Here is a 17931-nt window from a genome sequence, read left to right as displayed (position 1 = left end):
ATGATTGCTTTGGTCATGTGGTGGAAGTGGACTCAGAAGGGAGTCGAATCGTTCCAAGGGGTACGGAGGCAGTGACCAGAGAAACTCTCAGCTGGAGACATTCGTGTCTTGCCCACAGACATGGATCGCATCTGGTATAAGGCCACAGGGATTAGCATAACCAGGAGAGGCCAGACTCGGCCATTAATTTGGCAAGTTTAGTCTTGCATCTGGTTAAAACATTCAACAAGGCCGGCCGCCTGAGGATGATAAGCACCATGCAGTTGCCGACAAATACAAAGCTGGGAACAGAGTTCTCCGTTAATATTACCTACAAAGTGTGGTCCATTGTCCGAGCTAATGCACGCAGGTATACTGAAGCAGGGAATTATTTCCTTAAACAAAATCTTCACCATAGTCTCAGCAGTAGTGTTAGGAGGAGGGTAGGCTTCAATCCACTTATAAAAGACATCAGCAACAAGCAAAACACATTTATAGCAACTCAACTCATTTCTCCAACTCAATGAAGTCCAGTTGAAGTGACTCCAAGGGACCCTCCAGCAAGGGAGTTCTCGTAGAGATACTTGAACTAAGAGGTGGGGGATCGCCTACCCATGGACCTGTTTGATCACGTACAACTATGTACGTGATCAATAGTTAGTGGCTTACCCTGCACTGATAGTGATGACTTTTGTAATCTGTTTTTAACAGTGTATTTGAAGATCTGAAGACTGAAGCTTCAAAATCAACAGATGAAGGGCTTATGCCCGAAACATTGACTCTCCTGCTCCTCAGATGCTGCCTGACCTGTTGTGCTTTTCCAGCAGCACACTTTTCGACACTGATCGGGAAAGCCACTGACTGAGTATCGATGCGATCTGGAATGATCTGAGATTATCCTGGTGTCATTTGGTGCACCAGATCAGACACTTTCAACATGGAGTCGCTTGAGCGATGGCATGAGCTGCCAGAGGAAGTGGTGGGTGCTGATACGATGACAAGTTAAAAGGCTCCTGGATGGGCATATGAATATGAAGGGTTCAGTTGGGTCAGGGCCAAGTGATGGCAAATGCGACTGGAGTCATAGAGATGTACAGCACAGAAACAGACCCTTCGGTCCAACCCGTCCTTGCTGACAAGATAGCCAACCCAATTTAGTCCCAGCTGCCAGGACCCAGCCCATATAGGGGCCAAGTGATGGCAAACGTGACTCGATTAATTTAGGATATCTGGGCAGGTTGGGCCAAAGGGTCACTTTCCGTGCTGTGTGACTCTAATTGTCTTCAGTGGAAGCAGAAGTGTGGTTGTGAAGGCTGGACTTTCAGAGCATGTTTTGCCCTGACTGCGAGCAGAAGAGTTTGACTGAAGTGTGTCGGTGTTAATGCCTTGACGTCTCATTTTACTCCCACCTTCTCGGGGTCGTTAACCATTTTGTGTCTGGTCCTTCCTCAAGAAGCTGCATTGCAGGTTCACCCTGAATTGACACTTTTTTTTTGCTTCCCAAAATCAGACCTGCTCACTCTCAGCAGGATCCCAGTGTTGTGAAAGATATTAACTTTCAGGTGGAGGTATCCAAAATTCAGAGAGATGTCAGTCTTGACGTTTTTGCTTTTCTGTCCCTGTAAGATCCTGAATCAGCACCTTCAGGAGAATTAGATAGAGCGGAGTGAGAACAGAGGGGGAAGAGGGTGTGGGAGTGCTTTCAATTTTGTGGAACAACAAAAGAAAAGAATATTCCACAAAGTAGAATTGCTTGTTCTGAATTTCTACCCTGCACTGATAGTGATGACTTTTGTAATCTGTTTTTAACAGTGTATTTGAAGATCTGAAGACTGAAGCTTCAAAATCAACAGATGAAGGGCTTATGCCCGAAACATTGACTCTCCTGCTCCTCAGATGCTGCCTGACCTGTTGTGCTTTTCCAGCAGCACACTTTTCGACACTGACTCTCCAGCATCTGCAGTCCTCACTTTGACGTCAATGTCTGACAGTCACTCAATCCATCGGTACCGCAACGATTTTCAACTATGATTCTGTGAGAAGGAGCAAAGCATTTTGGTTCCTGTTTGAGTAAGTTTTCAGCATCAGTGGGACTGGATGAGAGACCCTACTGTTGCAGCGCACTGAGTGCTGAGCCTGAAACAGTTATACGGCCTGGGAAGAGGAATTCACGGTGGGGAGGGGCTCCACACGCATTTGTGTGTAACTGAAGCTTCGGCCATGGAGAAACCTGAGGAATCCAGCCCCGTGGAGAAACGGTGGAAGTGTGGCGACTGCAGGAAAAGCTTCTGTGTCCCATCTGTCCTGGAGACTCATCGGTGCAGCCACACCAGGGATAGCCCGTTCCCCTGTCCCATCTGCGGGAAGGGCTTCAGCAGTTCCTCCACCCTGCTCACCCACCAGCGGATCCACACTGGGGAGACGCCCTTCAGCTGCCCAGTGTGCAGGAAGGCCTTCAGCGATTCCTCCACCCTGCTGAGGCACCAGCGGGTCCGCATGGGGTAGAGGCCCTTCAGCTGCCCCCTGTGCCGGAAGGGCTTCACCAGCTCTACCAACCTGCAGAGGTACCAGGGAGTTTATGTACCATTGCAGGGGGATTTAAGGCACGATGGCTGAGTGCCAGTATCGACTGGACTATCAACCCAGTTCCAGGGGCTCCCGGGTTTGAATCCCACTGCAGCAGATGGTGCGATACAGGGTATGGGTTGAAATTGCCGAGTGAGGCAACACTTCCTCCAGGTTAAGGCTGTACCAAGGATCCAATTACAAAGGGACAACTTGGTGGTGACCAATAGTAAAGAAGTGAGGTGGGTAGGGGGGTGGTGGGGTAGCATGTGCGTTTTGACCTTGAACTGTTTAAAAAGCAGCTACTTTTTCTTTGCCTTTTTGCTGAGGGGGCTTGAAGCTGTAACAAACTTGGATCTCAAGAAAAGTTATCTGAATTTACCCCCAGCTCAGACTCTCATTGAAAGCTTTGAGCTCCAAGGTTTTTGTTTTATAGCTGCTCATTTCTTTCAGCTTCCTGCACTAAGCTTCCAATGTGGCGTATCAGATGGATCAGTGAAGGAGCAGCCAGTTTCGTTAGAAATTGTGAATTTTTCAGGAGCGCATAGTGTGTCATTTCATCGGCGTTGTAAAGTTTACTGGCAGCATTGGGAGGTGTGGGCTGTACTCACTAGAAATGATGTGGAGGAGCCGGTGGTGGACTCTCCTGGATGAAGTTAAAAATCACACAACACCAGGTTATAGTCCAACAGGTTTATTTGGAAGTGTGAGCTTTTGGAGCACTGCTCCTTCATCGGGTAGCTGTGGAGCAGGATCAAAAGACACAGATTTTATAGCAAAAGATCACAGTGTCATGCAACTGATAGGATATATTGAACAAACCAAGATTGCTGTTAAGTCTTTCACCTTTTAGAATGCGTTGCAGGTTTCAGTTCATTAATATGTAAATCCCAGAACATCTTTTGATTCACATTCTCAAGATGACTTAAGTTTTTTTTTTAAAAAAGTGACAACTCAGCCCAGACAGCCCGATAAAGGTTTGAAGTTCGAGTCTGTCAATGTCCCAATTTTGAATCAGACTGGTTCTATTTCCAAAGTAGGAATTTATAAAATATTACATGGATTGACTGCCTGCAGACTGTGCACTTTTTGAGCAAAATTGAATGTATCTGCAAACATAATTCTGCCAATACAAATTTGCCCAAAAAGTGATATGTGAGTTTATGCATGAGTGCACATAAGAGTGTGATGGAGTATATGCCTGTAAATGTGTTGGGGGTGTATGTGTGCATGTCTGAGAGAGCACGTGTGTATGAGTGAGGTATGAATAAAAGCAAGGGCTTGCGTTTTGCTAAAGCAAGGAAGGTCAGGACTTGTACAGTTAATGGTAGGGCCCTGTGTCATGCTGTAAGAGAGAGACATGGTGGGGTTCAGGTATACCGTTCTTTCAAAGTTGCTTCACTGCGAGACAGGGTGGTTAAGAAGGCGTTTAGCACACTTGCCTTCATTGTTCACCCCATTGAGTATAGGAGTTGGGACATCATGTTGAGGTTGTACAGGATGTTGGTGAGGCCACTTTCAGAGTACTGAGTATGGTTCTCGTGTCCCTGTAATAGGAAGAATACTATTAGAGAGGGTTCGGTAAAGATTTCCCAGGATGTTGCCAGGACTGGAGGGTTTGAGTTATAATGAGAGGCTAGGACTTTTTTCACTGGAGCACAGGAGGTTGGGGGGTGACATTATTGAGATTGATAAAATCATGAGGAGTGGAGGTAAGGTGAATAGCAAAGGCTCTTCCTTAGCGTTGGGGAGCTCAAGACTAGGGGGGATATTTCTTTAAAGTGAGAGGAGAGAGATTTAAAAGGAACCCGAGGGGCAACGTTTTGACAGAGGGAGGTTTACACGTGGAATGAACTTGCTGAGGATGTGGTCAATGCAGGTACGTTTACAAAGTCTAAACGACATTTGGATGGGTACCTGAATAGAAAGGTTTAGAGGGATTTGGGCCAAACGCAGGCAAGTGAGGCTAGTTTAGTTTGGGAACCCTGGTCGCCATGGATGAGTTGGACCAAAGGGTCTATTTCTGTGCTGTCTACCTGTCTGAACCAGAAGTGATCTTATTGAAACCAGTAGAATTCTGAAAGGGGCTTGACAGGATAGATGCAGATAAAATGCTCCTTTATGGTGGGAGTCATAGAATCCCAACAATGTGGAAACAGGCCATTCAGCCCATCTATTCCACACTGGCCCTCTGAACAGCATCCCACACATACCCACCCCCTTACTCCGTATTTCCCATGGCCAATCCACCCTACGTTTCACATCCCTGGTCACTATGGGTAATTTAGCACAGCCTATCCACCCTAACCTCTACACCCTAATCTGTAAATTACCTTCTCAAAAATGTAATTTAAATGTAGAGTTTTTCTCTAAGAAAAATGTTAGTCTGACTCAACATTCGGGCGCAGACAGAATTCACACTTATTGTTAGAAAAGCTCTGCATTTGAATGACATTCTTGAGAAGGTAACAAAAAGGAAGTTCTGGGATTAACAAACCAAAGAGCAGAAACCTATTCTAAAAGATGAAGGATTTAATCTAAAATTGATTGATGTGTCACATTTCCATGACCATAGACTCCTTTGGATATAAATTGTGATCATGATCTCATTCTCCACAACTACCTGATGAAGGAGCGGCGCTCCGAAAGCTAGTGCTTCCAAACAAACCTGCTGGATTATAACCTGGTGTTGTGTGATGTTTAGCTTTGTCCATGGGAAACACATGAGTTGTGGGACTGGTAAGAGTTCTTATTTTGTGATCTATTCCAAGTGAAATTTCTCCTCTGCACAGGCACGGGTGAACAGTTTGTTTTTGTGCGAGATCGGGCTAGCAGCTTTTATATCCTTATGTTAAGCAGTTCAAGTAAACTGTCAATCAGCAATTATATTCCGAGAGTGGTACTTCCAGCTCTGGTAATCCTGTTGCATCAACAGAGAGGGAGAGGTTGTCACATCTAAAGAGCAGAGAGAAAAGTTATTTTGCTTGTTGAGTCGGTTCCTCACTCAGATGAGACTGGATACTGCTTTTAATGGATCATAATTAAATGCTACAATGGAACACGGTGGGCGGCACAGTGGCACAGTGGTTAGCACTGCTGCCTCACAGCGCCAGAGACCCGGGTTCAATTCCCGCCTCAGGCGACTGACTGTGTGGAGTTTGCACATTCTCCCCGTGTCTGCGTGGGTTTCCTCCGGGTGCTCCGGTTTCCTCCCACAGTCCAAAGATGTGCAGGGTCAGGTGAATCGGCCATGCTAAATTGTCCGTAGTGTTAGATAAGGGGTAAATGTAGGGGTATGGGTGGGTTGCGCTTCGGCGGGTCGGTGTGGACTTGTTGGGCTAAAGGGCCTGTTTCCACACTGTAAAGTAATCTAATCTAATCAAATCTAATCTAATCTAATCTAAACACCTTAAATTCAAGGAATTTTTGAAAGGGCAAATGAACAGTAACTTTGAACAGAGATGTTCTTCCATTTCTAACCTTGGTTGAGCCAAATGAAGCATTTTTACTGATAGCTCCATAATCATGTTCCTGCTGGATTTTTTTCAGGGCAAACAATTTCTGGTGGGAGAAATTCTGCATCCTGGGAAGGCGGGGAAATGAGAAAAAAAGCTGTTGAAAGCTTTGAACTGAGGGCCCATGAGCTCTCGTGGGAGCAGTGCATTTGCCAAAAACATTTCGGAGGAATTCTGTTTACCTGTTGGACTGAAAATAGTTTCCCCACTGAACGTTAAACAGGTATTGAGAACGTTGCGCATTATAGATTGTGTTCCTGAGGACCGGAGGAGGATTGAATTTGCCAACGTGAACCACACTTTGCAGAGAGAGGAAATTTCTCTGGATGGAATAGGTTGATGGAAGTCAACAATTGTCAGATTATTTCATGAAAATAACAGCTGGTATGGGGATCCCAGAAGAGGGGCGTCTGTAATGAGCACACAGAAACAAACCCTTCAGTCCAGGCCAACCAGATATCCTAAATTAATCTAGTGACCCATTTGCCAGCATTTGGCCCATATCCCTCTGAATTATTCCTATTCATGTCGCCATCCAGATGCATTTTTTCCTTCGGAGAATACTTGGGTGAGAGCCAAGATATAAAATATCTCAATGTATAATAATGAAGCAGCTCATTTATTCTGAAATTATTTCAATTAGTTGGTCAATTGCCAAATAATAGCTGCATATCTGTTGTCAATATTGATACCCAGGAAAGCTATTTTGTTTAGTATATTTCCTTTGTAAAGATCTTATCCAAATTATAAAATGAATGTATTTTCATATGAAATAAAATTTGCAGTGTTTTATTAAATGGTTGAAAGTAACTTTGCACTTAATTGCTCCATTTGGGATTAAACATTGTGACTTAGATAAAAGTGATCTTTCATAATTTATGATGAGTCTATTAACAAACGAATGTTGCCATTTGCTCTCAAGTTAGCTCAGATTCAATTTGAAATTCTTAAATGAGTTGAATTAGGGGTAAAAAGTAAATATTTATTGCAATTTTCTGAAATTCTCTGCACTGCCATTGTATTTGGTTAAACAAAATATGTATCTCTCTTCATAACTTTGATATCACCACAAATCCTAGGAACCCCATCCAGGACAAACATATAAATAGAAAGTAGGAGACAACAGCTTCGCTTCACTTGGAAGTCACCACTGATGATATTACCTAGCCAGGTAATGAAACATCTGGATATCAAACCTACAGCTCAGCGAGCAAACCTGCACCCTAAACATTCTACTTTGCTGAAAGACTGCACAATCTGCAGGCAGTCAATACATGTAATATATTGTCAATTCCACTTTGAAAATAGATAATGGGCCCACTACCTTTTGGATGTGAGCATAAGTGGTATAGTAAGTAAGTTTGCTGATGACAATAAAAATTGAAGGTGTAGTGGACAGCGAAGGAGGTTACCTCAGATTACAATGGGATCTTGATCAGATGGGCCAATGGGCTGAGAAGTGGCAAATGGAATTTAATTTAGATAAATGTGAGGTGCTGCATTTTGGGAAAGCAAATCTTAGCAGGACTTATACACCTAATGGAAAGGTCCTAGGGGGTGTTGCTGAACAAAGAGACCTTGGAGTGCAAGTTCATAGCTCCTTGAAAGTGGAGTCGCATGTTGATAGGATAGTGAAGATGGTGTTTTGCATGCTTTCCTTTATTTGGTCAGAATATTGAGTACAGGAGTTGGGAGGTCATGTTACTGCTGTACAGTTGGAATATTGTGTGCAATTCTGGTTTCCTTCCTATCAGAAAGATGTTGTGAAACTTAAGGGTTCAGAAAGGATTTACAAGGATGTTGCCAAGACTGGAAGATTTGAGCTATAGGGAGAGACAGAACAAGCTGGGGCTGTTTTCCCTGGAGTGTCAGAGGCTGGGGGCTGACCTTATAGAGGTTTATGAAATCATGAGGATCATGGATAGGATAGATAGACAAAGTCTTTTCCCTGGGGTGAGAGAGTCCAGAACTAGAGGGCATAGGTTTACAGTGAGAGGGGAAAGATATGAAAGAGACCTAAGAGGCAACCTTTTAATTTAGAGGGTACGTGTATGGAATGAGCTGCCAGAGGAAGTGGTGGAGGCTGGTACAATTACAACACTTAAAAGGCAACTGGAGGGATATGGGCCCCATGCTGGCAGGTAGGACGAGATTGGGTTGGCATATCGTGCACAGGGTTGTGCAGGTTAGGTGCATTAGTCAGGGGTAAATGTTGAGCAATAGGGGTAGGGGAATTGTGTGGGTGGGTTACCCTTCGGAGGATCGGTGTGTAGTCTTTGGGCCGAGTGGCCTGCTTCCACACTGTGGGGAGTCTCTGAAGGGGAAGGGATTTTTGTAAACTGTGCAAGGTAACGCAGGTGTAGTGCGGGGGCCTGCTGTTGGCCTTGCTCTGCCCCTTGCTCCTCCCCCTGTTGTTGAGCTGTCTAACAAACAGCTACTCTTTCTCTGCCTTTTTGCTGGGGGCATCTGAAGCTGTAACAATGTTGGGACACAATAAAGGTTACCTGAATGTTCTGCCGGACTCAGACTCTAATTGAAAGCTTAGAGTTCCAAGCGGTTTTTGTTTTAAAGCTGCTCATTTCTTGCAGCCTCCTGTACTAAGTTTCCAATATTGTGTATCAGATGGAGCAGTGACTGAGTAGCTGGTTTCGTTAGAAGTTTAAATTTTTTGGGAGTGCAGGCACTGCATCGTTTCATCGGCAGTTTACTGGCAGCACTGGGAAGTATGGGTTGTGTTCATTAGAAAGGAGGTGGAGGTGCTGCTGTTGGACTAGGTGGGACAAGGTTTAAAAATCACAACACCGGGTTATAGTCCAACAGGTTTATTTGGAAGCACTAGCTTTCAGAGTGCTGCTCCTTCATCGGGTAGCTGTGGAGCAGGATCATAAGACACAGAGTTAAGAGCAAAAGATCAGTGTCATGCAACTGATATGATATATTGACAAATGTAGATTACTGTTAAGTCTTTCATCTTTTAGAATGGGTTGCAGGTTTTATTTCATTAATGTGTACATCACAGAACTATTATTAAGTCGTATTCTCAAGATCACTTAAGGTTTTTTTTAAAAACAGGTGACAGCTCAGCCCAGACAATGCATGAAAGGTGTGGCAGTATCCCAATCTTAAATCAGACTGGTTCTATTTCCAAACTAGGAATTTATAAAATATTATATGGACTGACTACCTGCATGTTGTGCACTTTTTGTGCAAATTGAATATATCTGTAAATATTATTCTGCAAATGCACGCCATCGTTATATGTGTGCACGCGTGTGTGTGTGTGCACATGCTTTGTAAAGGGAGTGTGATGGAGGAGAAGCCTGTGAGAGGGTGTGTGTACATCTGAGAGAGAGCGTACGTATGAGAGAGGTATAGATAAAAGTGAGGGATTGCATTTTCCTAAAATAGGGGCAGGACTTGTACAGAGGGATATTGGGGGAAGGGGGGGGGGGGGGGGGTTCAGGTACATACTTCATTGAAAGTTGCATCACTGGTTGGAAGGGTGCTTCACAAGGCATTCAGCCCACTTACCTTATTTGTTCACACCATTGAATAAAGGAGTTGGGACATCATTTAGAAGTTGTACAGGATGTTGGTGAAGCCACTTGTAGAGTACTGAGAACGCTTCTGGTGGCCCTGTAATAGGAAGAATACTATTACAGAGGGTTCAGTAAAGATTTACCAGGATGTTGCCAGGACTGGAGGGTTTGAGTTATAAGGAGAGGCTGAGACTCTCTTCACTGGAGCACAGGAGGTTGAGGGGTGACCTCATTGAGATTGATATAATTATGAGGGTTCTAGGTAACATGAGCATCAAAAATAGCGAGGACCCTGCACGGTTGTGTCAAGTGACTGGGGGGGGGGGGGGAAGAAATTGTGGCATTTGGACACTTTAAATTCATCAGGAACAGCATCTCCATACAGCATACTGCGCATGTCAGGTGAGGTGCCAGAAGATTGGAGGTTGGCTAATGTGGTGCCACTGTTTAAGAAGGGTGGTAAGGACAAGCCAGGGAACTTTAGACCAGTGAGCCTGACATCAGTGGTGGGCACATTGTTGGAGGGAATCCTGAGGGACAGGATGTACATGTATTTGAAAAGGCAAGGACTGATTAGGGATAGTCAACATGGCTTTTTGTGTGGGAAATCATGTCTCACAAACTTGATTGAGTTTTTTGAGGAAGCAACAAAGAGGATTGAGGAAGGCAGAGCAGTAATGTGATCTATATGGACTTCAGTAAGGTGTTTGACAAGGTTCCCCATGGGAAACTGATTAGCAAGGTGAGATCTCAAGGAATACAGAGAGAACTAGCCATTTGGATACAGAACTGGCTCAAAGGTAGAAGACAGAGGGTGGTGGTGGAGGGTTGTTTTTCAGACTGGAGGTCTGCGACTAGTGGAGTGCCACAAGGATCGGTGCTCAGTCCTCTACTTTTTGTCATTTACATAAATGATTTGGATGCGAGCAGAAGAGGTACAGTTAGAGGGAGAGGCTGAACAGGCTGGGGCTGTTTTCCCTGGAGTGTCAGAGGCTGAGGGGTGACCTTATAAAGATTTACAAAATTATGAGGGGCATGGACAAGATAAATAGACAAAGTTTTTTCCCTTGGGTTGGGGAGTCCAGAACTAGAGGGCATAGGTTTAGGGTGAGAGGGTAAAGATATAAAAGAGACCTACGGGGCAATTTTTTCACACAGAGGGTGGTACGTGTATGCAATGAGCTGCCAGAGGAAGTGGTGGAGGCTGATACGAATGCAACATTTAAGAGGCATTTGAATGGGTATATGAATAGGAAAGGTTTGGAGGGATTGGGCCAGGTGTTGAGGGGCGGGACTAGATTGGGTTGAGATATCTGGTCGGCATGGACGGGTTGGACCGAAGGGTCTGTTTCCATGCTGTACACTTCTGACTCTATGCTGGTTCAGCAAAAGCCGCGCATGCTCTGTCTGCAGAAACAGTGCAAACCCTTCTTCAGATGGACCAATGAGAAGCCAGACAAGGAACCTGGTCCTCCTGCCAATCAGAACTCCCCAATTGTCTGAATGCGGAAGATGGACCATCAGGTTCTGAAGCTGCTGCTGCTCCTCCTCTCCAAACGAAGAACGAGCTTCACCTCAGACCGCAACTTCCTTCCTCTATCCGCCATCTGAGTACGGCACTGTCTTTACCATTTCATTTTTTCATTCTGGGGTTAAATTGTTGACTTGCAGCAACTGAAAAGAAAGCGAGTGAATCCAGGGAGGGGTCAGAGTCGGGAAACGTTGGTCCAGGTCTGTGTCTCAAACGCACAGCAAATACAGTCCCACAGTGTGAAGTTATAACCTCGGTTATGCAAAAATAACTGCCAAAAAACAGGTACGTTGTTTAAATGGTGACATATCGGGATGTGGAGAAAGTGAGGACTGCAGATGCTGGAGATGAATCTCGAGAAGTGTGGCACTGGAAAAGCACAGGAGGTCAGACAGCATCCGAGGAGCAGGAGAATCGACGTTTCAGGCACGAGCCCTTCCTCAGGAATGATGTGTGGATGTAAAAAGTGGCCTCAGCGTCCTTCCACACCAGTCACTGCCAGTTGTCAGACGGATGCAGCAAACAATCAGCAAGGCAAGTGGTATATTAGCAAGAGGAATTGATTTCAGAAGTAGGGATGTCTTCCTGCAGTTAGGGGGTCATTGAATATATTCAAGGCTGAGTTCATCTGATTTTGGAACAACCATGAAGTGGATGTTTATGGGGGAAGGCAAGTAAAATGGTTTTAAGACCAGTACAGAACAGTTAGAGTCATACAGCACAGAACAGACCCTTTAGCCCAACTAGTCCATGCTGACTATATTCACAAACTAAACTAGTCCCACCTGCCTGTGTTTGGCCCATATTCCTCTGAACCTTTCCTATTCATGTACTAATCCAAATGTCTTTTAAACGTTGTTACTCAACCTGCATCCACCATTTCCTCTGGACATTCATTCCACACAAACCACTGTTTAAAAAAAGAGGTGCTCCTCATGTATTTTTTAAATCTTTCTCCTCTCACCTTAATTTGCAGCCTAATCTTGAAACGACACATGCCAATCACCTTATCTACGCCCCTCATGGTTTTGTAAACCTCTATAAAGAGAGCAACGAACCTTACAGCACAGGAACAGGCCCTTCAGCCCTCCAAGGCTATGCTGATCGAGATACTCTATCTAAACCTGCCGCCTATTTTCTAAGGATCTGTATCCCTCTGCTCCTTGCCCATTCATGTCTCTGTCTAGATACATCTTAAATGACGCTATCGATCCCACCCCGACTGCCTCCACTGGCGATGCATTCGAGGCGCCCACCACCCTCTGTGTAAAGAACTTTCCATGTATATCTCCCTCAAACCTTTCCCCTCTCACTTTGAACTTGTGACCCTGAGTAATTAAGTCTTCCCCTCTGGGAAAATAATTCTTACTATCCACCCCTGTTTACACCCCTCATGGTTTTTAGGCCTCAATCAGGACCCCCCCTCAACCTCCTTATTTCCAATGAAAATAATCCTAATGTACTCAACCTCTCCTCATAGCTCGCGCTCTCCATAACAGGCAACATCCTGGTGAACCTCCTCTGCACTCTCTCCAAAAGTATCCACATCCTTTTGGAAATCTGGCGACCGGAATTGTACGCAGTATTCCAAATGCGCCAAACCAAAATCTTATATAACTTTAACATGACCTGCCAGCTCTTTTACTCAATCCGTCCGATGATGGAACGCATGTTGTATACTGCCTTGACCACTCTACTGACATGCGTTGCCACCTTCAGAGAACAAAAGACCTGAACACCCAGATCTCTCTGTACATCAATTTCCCCCAGGACCTTTCCATTTATGTAGAGCTCGCTCTTGAATTGCATCTTCCAAAATGCATCACCTCGCATTTGTCTGGATTGAACTCCATCTGCCATTTCTCTTCCCAACTCTCCAATCTACATTCTGCTGTATCGTCTGACAGTCCCCTTCACTATCTGATATTCCATCAATCTGAGTGCCATCTGCAAACTTGCTAATGAGGCACCCGATACCTTCACCTTTCAACCTCTTGTGCTCCAGTGAAAAAAGTCCCAGCCTACCCACCAGTAGGTGTGAATTCTGTCTGGGTCCCAATGTCGAGTCAGCCTGACATTTTTGATAGAAAAGCTCTGCATTTAAATTACGTTCTTGAGAAAGTTACTGAAAACAGGTTCTGGGATTAACATACCAAAGAACAGAACCCCATTCTAAAAGATGAAAGATTTAATCTAAATTGTTTAATGTATCACATCTCCATGAACTGGACTCTGTTGGCTATAAATAGTCTAATCATGATCTTATTCCCCACAACCACCTGAAGCAGCAGTAGCAGCACTTCAGAGATCCGGGTTCAATTCCCACCTTGGGCAACTGTCAGTGTGGAGTTTGCACATTCTTCCAGTGTCTGCTTGGGTTTCCTCCCACAGTCCAAAGATGTTAGGTGAAGTGGCCACGCTAATTTGCCTGTAGTGTTAGGTGAAGGGGTAAATGTTGGGGAATGGGTCTGGGTGGGTTGCTCTTCGAAGGGTCGGTTTGGGCTGAAGGGCCTGTTTCCACACTGTAAGTAATAAAATCTAAAATAAATCTAATCACTCCGAAAGCTAGGGCTTCCAAACAAACCACGTTATGGCAGCGGCGGGAGGTGTGGATTATATTCACTAAAAACAGTTAAGCAGTTAGATAACACGTTCGAGTGGGAAGTGTGTATAACATGATCTCACAACTCCTATACTCAATGCTATGAGCAATGAAGGAAAGCAAACCAAATGCCACCTTCACTACTCTGTCCACCTGAGACTCCAGCACTCCAAGGTCTCTTTATTCTGCAACACTCCCCTTAACTGTGTCAGTCCTGCCTGGATCGCTTGACCAAAATGCAAATCTCTGATTTCTCTAAATTAAACTCCAACTTTTAAATCTTTCTCCTCTCACCTTAATTTGCAGCCTAATCTTGAAACGACACATGCCAATCACCTTATCTACGCCCCTCATGGTTTTGTAAACCTCTATAAAGAGAGCAACGAACCTTACAGCACAGGAACAGGCCCTTCAGCCCTCCAAGGCTATGCTGATCGAGATACTCTATCTAAACCTGCCGCCTATTTTCTAAGGATCTGTATCCCTCTGCTCCTTGCCCATTCATGTCTCTGTCTAGATACATCTTAAATGACGCTATCGATCCCATCCCGACTGCCTCCACTGGCGATGCATTCGAGGCGCCCACCACCCACCACTCCTCGGTTCATCAGCCGATCCCATAAATTCCAATTTATAGTGAACTCTTTCCTCTCTTATTCCCCGGAAGCTGAAAATCTCCATCCCACACTCTCTCCCTCCATTTTCACTTTGCTTATAGCGGAAGAATGTAACTGAGAAACTTATCAGCCACGATTGAATGGAATGAGCAGACCTGATGGCCTAATTTCTGCTCCTATGTCTTGTGGTCTCTTGCTGTCCTGGACACCGAGAGAATTGGGACCAGCATTGAACCGATCATGACTGGATATGGATCTACCTGCATCTAGGTGGATGGTCTGGGACTTTTTCACTGGCCCATAGGAGGAGGAGATGTGACCTTATCAAGGTTTATAAAATCATGAGGGGAGAGATGAGGTGAACGACGGGTGTCCTTCCCCTAAGGTTGGGGTTTCAAGATTAGGGAGCAAATTTTGATGATGACAGGAGAAAGAGATTTTAAAAAGACTTGAAGGGCACAATTTGTTTTATGCAGAGTGGTTCACATGTGGACTAAATGTCTCAAGGAAGTGGTGGATGCAGGTACAGTAACGACGATTAAAAGACATTTGGATAAGTTCATGAATAGGAAAGGTTTGGAGGGATAAGGGCCAAAAAACTGGCAGGTGGGACTGGTTTAGTTTGAGAACATAGTCAGCATGGACTAGTTGGACTGAAGGGTCTGTTTCTGTGCTGTATGGCTCTGTAACTCGGTCCTATACTAGTCTTAAAACCATTTTCTTGCCTTCCCCATAAACATTCACATAAAAATCAGATGAACTCAGCCTTGAATATATTCAATGACCCCCTAACTGCAGGAAGACATCCCCACTTCTGAACTTAATTCCTCTTGCTAATACACCACTTGCCTTGCTCCTTGCCTGCTGCACCTGTCTGACAACTGGCACAGAAGGACACTGATGCCCCTCTGAACATCCATGCATCATTCTTGATGAAGGGCTTGTGCCCAAAACGTCGACGTCCTACTTCTCGGATGCTACTTGACCTGCTGTGCTTTGCCAATTGTGGTCTTCTCTACATCGGGGAGACCGAGCGTAAACTTGGGGAACGGTTTGCTGAGCATCACAGCCGGGTCCGCAGAGGCTGAGCGGACTTCCCAATCTCTACCCATTTTAATGCCCCTTCCCACTCCCCTTCCACAACAAACCAAACCACAAATTGGAGGAACAAAACCTCATCTTCTGTCTGAGCAGTCAACAGCCCGGAGGACTCAACACTGAGTTCTCCAATTTCAAATAATCTCCCATCCCATCCCCCAAGTCACTTCCCAGCCCCTTCCATTCTTCCCTGCCAACTAGATTCCTTCCTCCGATTCACCAACCAGGTCGTACCAGGTTATGGGGATAAGGCAGGAACAGGATATTGATTGAGGATGATCAGCCATTATCACAATGAATGGTGGTGCTGGCTCAAAGGGCAGAATAGCCTACTCCTGCACCTATTGTCTATTGTACCCTCTACCTGTCTCCACCTATCCCCACTTCAATACCCTGCCCCCAGCACACCCTTGTTCCACAGCTCTCCCTATACCCACCCCCAGTCCTGAACAAGGGTTACACCAGATACCTCGACTTCTCCACCTCCTGATACTGCCTGGCTTGCTGCGTTCTTTCAGTCTCCTGCCTGTCTATTTTGCCAGTTGAGAACAAAGGCCTGGACTAACTTTCCCAGAGCCTGTCCCCTCGCTGGATTCACTCCCATTCCTTTCAGTTGCTCCAAGTCAACAACTGAACCTCAGAATGAAACATAAATGGAAATGGGGGTGAGAAAAGAGAGTGCCGTACTCTCAGATGTTGGACGGAGGAAAGAAGTTGCAGTCTGAGGTGAAGCTCAATCTTCATTCAGAGAGAGGATGAGCAGGAGCTTCAGAACCTCATGGTCCAACTTCCACATTCACCAATAGGGGAGTTCCGAATGGCAGGACGACAATTCTCCCTCCGGTCCTCCAGTGCTCCTTATTTCTCCATCAAACGTAGGTCTCGCCCCTTTTCTGCCAACAGCGAGGAACATGCCCAATGTTTTGGTGACACTGGCAAACATGTGCCCTGCTTGTTGACACTGAGGAGTGTACACAATATGCACTGTAGCAATACTGGTGTCATTGACAGATTTTAAGTGTCCAAATTCCTATGGGAGAACAAAAAGGGTAGAGACATAATTTTTTTTTCCATGTGGCTCAATATTTGATTGCTTTTGCATTTGTCTGGCTGCTCAATGTTTTTATGTCTTTTCCTCAGTGTTGGGGTGAGATTCACAACTAGAGGGCATAGGTTTAGGGCGAGAGCAGAAAGGTACCTCAGGGGCATCGTTTCTGTGCAGAGGGTGGTGCACGTATGGAATGAACTGCCAGAGGAAGTAGTGGAAGCCGGTATAATTACATCACTTAAAACACATCTGGATGGGTATATGAATAGGAAGGGATTAGTGGGATATGAGCCAAGAGTTGGCAAATGGGACTAGATCAATTTAGGATATCTGGTTGGCATGGACAGGTTGGATCAAACGGGTCTGTTTCCGTGCTGTACATCTGTGACTTTAAATAATAAAGTCTATTTTCCCAAATAACAAACTATATCCATGTTAACAAGGCTTAGTGCACAACATGCTTTACTAACCATTCTCAACAGGTCCTGCCCCTTCAATGACTGAGGAACATATACATGCTGGTGCATAATCTCCTTCACTAGTATTTACACACTACCCTCAACAATTGCACAAGTAACAGCAAAGAGCAAACAGCACAAGGATTAAAAAAACAGTGAGGGGGAAACAGCACAAGGATTAAACAAACAGTGAGGGGCAAACAGCACAAGGATTAAAACAAACAGTGAGGGGCAAACAGCACAAGGATTAAAACAAACAGTGAGGGGCAAACAGCACAAGGATTAAAACAAACAGTGAGGGGCAAACAGCACAAGGATTAAAACAAACAGTGAGGGGCAAACAGCACAAGGATTAAACAAACAGTGAGGGGTAAACAGCACAAGGATTAAACAAACAGTGAGGGGTAAACAGCACAAGGATTAAACAAACAGTGAAGGGGGAAACAGCACAAGGATTAAACACAGTGAGGGGGAAACAGCACAAGCGCCTGTAAAAGCAGATGGAAAGTGAGTGTAAAATGTCACGATGACAGGACAGGCCCCACATTCCTTCCCCTCCGTCCCCCCCCCAACCTGCCTCACCTTTCACCTCCCGGGCCCAGTACCTTCCAGGTGGCCCCATAGTTGACACAGGGGCCGCCCCACGACCAGTAGAACTCCACCACCCAGGCGGCCGACGAGTTCCCAAGCAGGCCCTTAACCCCATCCGCCTCCAGAATGCTCACCGGCTCCTGCCTGCTGTACAGCCGGCCGGTGTGGCCGTGACACAGCAGCTGCGCCAGGAAGGCGGCGGTGCCCAGTGACGGGTGTCTGCCCCGGGCCGCACGGCGCCATTTTCCTAACGGCCGCCCTCCCGCCGCTTCCCCGCTCGAGCGACTTCTCCTCCCAACCGCCGTCGCCCCCGCGTGACGTCTGCACGGGGGATGGGCGGGGCCGGGGGAGCCTCACCGTCACCAAGCAACAGCCACCTCGCGCTACA

General features: G+C 45.6%; 1 protein-coding gene and 1 long non-coding RNA gene across 3 annotated transcripts in view; one reads left to right on the top strand and one right to left on the bottom strand.

Annotated features, from left to right (window-relative positions):
- Positions 1-17931, top strand: part of LOC148144204 (uncharacterized) — a 443218-nt gene that overhangs the window by 17374 nt on the left and 407913 nt on the right. The window lies entirely within an intron of this gene.
- LOC148144213 (uncharacterized) lies at positions 3229-17816 on the bottom strand. Of its 2 annotated transcripts, none has more exons than XR_015751412.1 (3): positions 17535-17816; positions 9591-9695; positions 3229-4091 (listed from the first exon to the last, which is right to left on the bottom strand). It is a non-coding gene; the product is annotated as an uncharacterized LOC148144213 (long non-coding RNA). The 2 variants fall into 2 exon arrangements; XR_015751413.1 differs by lacking the exon at positions 3229-4091 and adding an exon at positions 5150-5499.

Source organism: Chiloscyllium plagiosum, unplaced genomic scaffold, assembly GCF_037043375.1.
Source record: "Chiloscyllium plagiosum isolate Xiang-an unplaced genomic scaffold, Cpla_swu_hap1 HiC_scaffold_27, whole genome shotgun sequence".
In the NCBI taxonomy this organism is placed as follows: Eukaryota; Metazoa; Chordata; class Chondrichthyes; order Orectolobiformes; family Hemiscylliidae; genus Chiloscyllium; species Chiloscyllium plagiosum.
This window is presented reverse-complemented; position numbering and strand designations above follow the sequence as displayed.